At 35.6% G+C, this 3,869-nt stretch overlaps 1 pseudogene; it reads right to left on the reverse strand.

Moving 5' to 3' along the window:
- Positions 1–1,759: 1,759 nt before the first annotated feature.
- LOC136175238 (olfactory receptor 9G1-like) lies at positions 1,760–2,669 on the reverse strand (annotated as a pseudogene).
- Positions 2,670–3,869: the final 1,200 nt, after the last annotated feature.

Below are 3,869 nucleotides of genomic sequence, written 5' to 3' on the forward strand. Positions count from 1 at the left end.
TAATTACAGTTTTATTCTATTTTTAGATATTTTGTCTTCCTAAGATTATTACTAGCTGTAGTCTATCTTCTTATCAGGGTCTTGTTAATGTTATTTAGAGATTCTGAAGTTGAATTCACTGTTCCATACACAAAATATTTTAAATATACACTTAAACTGGTGAAAGGTGCAGTATCTGTTACATATTGATAATTACTTGGACGATGGGACTTGGATGTTTCTCCTAAATGAATGAAATTATCTTAGAAAAGGAAATTTTCACCAGTAGTTAAATATATTTTTCTGTACTTAAATGTTGGGATGTATAATACTAGGATATTTAAGAATAGGTTTACTATACTAGTTTTACATTTTGTAACTGATGTGTCCTTCTAGGATAATAAATTTTCTATTTTCAATTAACCAACATTAAATAGTTGATTTTCTGCCACTATAAAATATCAACTAGGTCTTTTAACTAGTTAAAAATATAGCTTATAGGAATTTCATGATTAATAGTGAGAAATAGAGACATCTTTTAGGAAATGAGATTCTGAGTTGGCATTAATAGCTTTCCTTTTTGGAACATTGTCTGAACCAAGAATCTTGAAATTACACTATGGGTCCATAGTTCTATAGCATTTCTGTGGGTTACAACTAGCTGGGATTATTTTCCTTGGATTTAATATTTAGCTTAGTATGCATTACGTTCAGTGCTGATCAGTGTTTCCTGCTCTTAGATTTCCTGGAATTTTGGGGAATAGTTGCTTAAATTTCACTGTTTTTTGCATCTTTGTTGTTTTTGTTAATGCTTATAACAATAGAATCAAGGTCATTATTCACTTTTTAAGTAACAAAAATTGCACTAATATTATCTCACTTTTAAAAGTCAAAATGATATGCATCTCATCATATTTCATCTTTTGTTTGATCACTACTTGTATATATTCCTTCTATAATTTTCTTTTGGGTAATGTTTACTCATGGAGATAATTCTCAAGTTGTTTCCCCTCACTATAGTTATTAGTATTTTTATTATTATTACTGTGTCTTGATGCTCAGAATATCATAATTTGGGAGTAGATAGCCTTGTAGGTTCACCCATATAATTAAAATAGAAAAGCCCAGGGAGATATAAAGTGATGCACAAGTATGATTATTATGAGAAGGTGACCAAGTTTTCTTTACTGAGGAACATGCAAACAGACATGTAGCTTGGAGAGGTCATGCTTCCTGAATCATGGTTGTATTGAGTTATTTGTTGGGTACCACTGGGCCTTTGTGCTTTTCTGGGGAGAAAAAGGACATATAAAAATGCTTTAGAAGTTCTGCTATAGGAATAAAAGTTATGATTTTAAGGGGTTGAGTCATATGAAAATATTCAAATTCAATATATTTCCTATATTAAGGAAATAATTATTGGATACTATTCTTTACATATCAGTCAATCAAAAATATTGTCATTCTACAGTAGGTTATTCTGTCACTTCATGAGATAAAAGACAGGTTATGATCTTAAGTTTTTTGTTTGTTTTCAATCTAAAGTAGAATAAAATCAAAGCAAATGATTATATTTTGTATTTAAATTTTTTCTCTTAAAATGCGCTTCTTTTCTTTTCATCTTAGATATCTTTATTTGCCTTGTACCAAGGGTGCAAATTCATAAACTGGCATTATAAGGATTCTTGATCCTAAAGGAACAAAAAGGCAGCTCTTCTTGAAATACAATAACTAGCTCAAAAAGTGTCTATACATCTGCTTAAAAGGAGAGAAACTTTATTTATTTGATAAGCTTATTCATGGCCTCTTTCACATCCTTATTCCTTAAGCTGTAGATAATGGAGTCAACATAGGAAACACTACAGTGTAAAATGTAGAAACAATTTTACCACTATCTAAAGAACAGTCATAGTGTGGCCGAGAGTAGATGTAGAGAATGGAGCCATAGTACAAGGTGACAGAGATTGGGGGGGGAGCAGGTGGAGAAGTTCTTGAGGTGGCCCTGGGTGGAGCAGATCCTCAAGATGGCGATGATGAAGAGGTAGGAAGCAAATATGAACACAGCAGGGGTGATGACATTAGAGGCCAGGAGGAAATACATCAGAGCCTGGTAGCCATCCTTCTCGCCACAAGCTAACTTCACCAGGGGAAACAAATCACAAAAAAGTCTTCAATGATATGGTCATTACAGAAGTTCATGGTAAATATTCTTCTGGTGATGATAGAACAGTTAATAAAACCACCAAGGTATGAGGCAGCTACCAAGAATGCACATAGCTTTATGGACGTGGCCTGAGGATAAACAAGTGGCTCTGAGATGGCCATATAGCCATCATAAGCCATGGCAGCCAACAGGTAGCATTCACTGTATCCCAGACCACCAGAGAAGAAGAACTGGGCTCCCAGCAAGCAAAGGAGATGCTCTTCTCTTCAGAGATGCAGGTCACTGGGATCTTTGGAGTGTAGATAGAGGAATATCAGAGATCCAGGAACATAAGATTCCCAATGAAAAAATACATGGGTGTGTGCAGTCGGGAGTCATTACAGATCAACACTGCGAAGGTGGTATTTCCTAGCACAGTCAGAGAATAGACACCAAGGAAGACCACACACAGGACCAGCTGCACCCTGGGGTCTGTCTTGAAGCCCACCAGGATGAAGTCAGTCACTGTGTAATTGCTTCTCTCCATGGTTACAGGGAATCTTACCTAAGAAGAGAAAAAATGAGATCAGCTTGAATCGCTGTGCTGAATGCATAGGCAATGTGTGAAATAAAGGATATTATATCAGTGTCATACCTAGAAATCTATAATCCAACAATGTCCACTTTAGAAAGAGCTTTCATTTTGTAACAAACTACTGTTTACAGTTATATATATATTTTCTCTTTCTTTTTTAAAATTATTTTTTATTAAAGGATAATTGCTGTACAGAATTTTGTTGTTTTGTGTCAAACCTCAACATGAATCAGCCATAGGTATACATATATCCCTTCCCTTTTGAACCTCCCTCCCCTCTTCCTCCCCATCCCACCCTTCTAGGGTGATACAGAGCCCCTGTTTAAGTTTCCTGAGCCATACAGTAAAATCCAGTTGGCTATCTATTTTACATATGGCAACGTAAGTTTCTGTTACTCTTTCCACACACTTAAGTACATTAAATTTTTCAACAGTTTATTTGATCAAATATACCTCAGATATGCAGATGACACCACCCTTATGGATGAGGATGAGATGGTTGGATGGCATCACCGACTCAATGGACATGAGTTTGAGTAAACTCCAGGAGTTGATGATGGACAGGGAAGCCTGGTGTGCTGCTGTCCATGGGGTCGCAAAGAGTCGGACATGACTGAGCAACTGAACTCAACTGAACTTTACCTTTGAATCAGGCAACGTCCAAAGCAGTTAAGAGCCTGCCATGGATAGGAGCTGGAGCTGTTTTTACAGAGTAGACAGAAAGCAAAGAGAGGAGGTGTCTGGTTGACTCTAGATTAATTGGTTGCTTATTTTGAAAACCAATAATAAGCAAGAACCCTAGCTGACTATTTGTGATTGCTGTCCTTAGTTTCATTCTGTGGGATCGAGTGGACTGACTGCGGTTTAGTGCTTGGTTTGCTTCAGTTTTCATCAAGGTATAAATGAGAGACACTACACTGTATCGGTTTCCTTGTTTAATGGCTTTATATTCAATTCCAAATTTCTGAAGTTGGTTAATTGATTTCACCTCTTAAGGTGAACATTCAATTAAAAGAAGGATGAACTCATTATTTCTATTTGCTGTAATTTAGTGTTCTTTATAATGTCAATTTGCTTTTTGCATAAATGCTTACCATTTTAGCTTAAATTGTAACTTTTTTGTATCTAAAATGCTGAATTCCATGCATTTTC

Source organism: Muntiacus reevesi, chromosome 9 (genome assembly GCF_963930625.1).
Source record: "Muntiacus reevesi chromosome 9, mMunRee1.1, whole genome shotgun sequence".
Taxonomy (NCBI): Eukaryota; Metazoa; Chordata; class Mammalia; order Artiodactyla; family Cervidae; genus Muntiacus; species Muntiacus reevesi.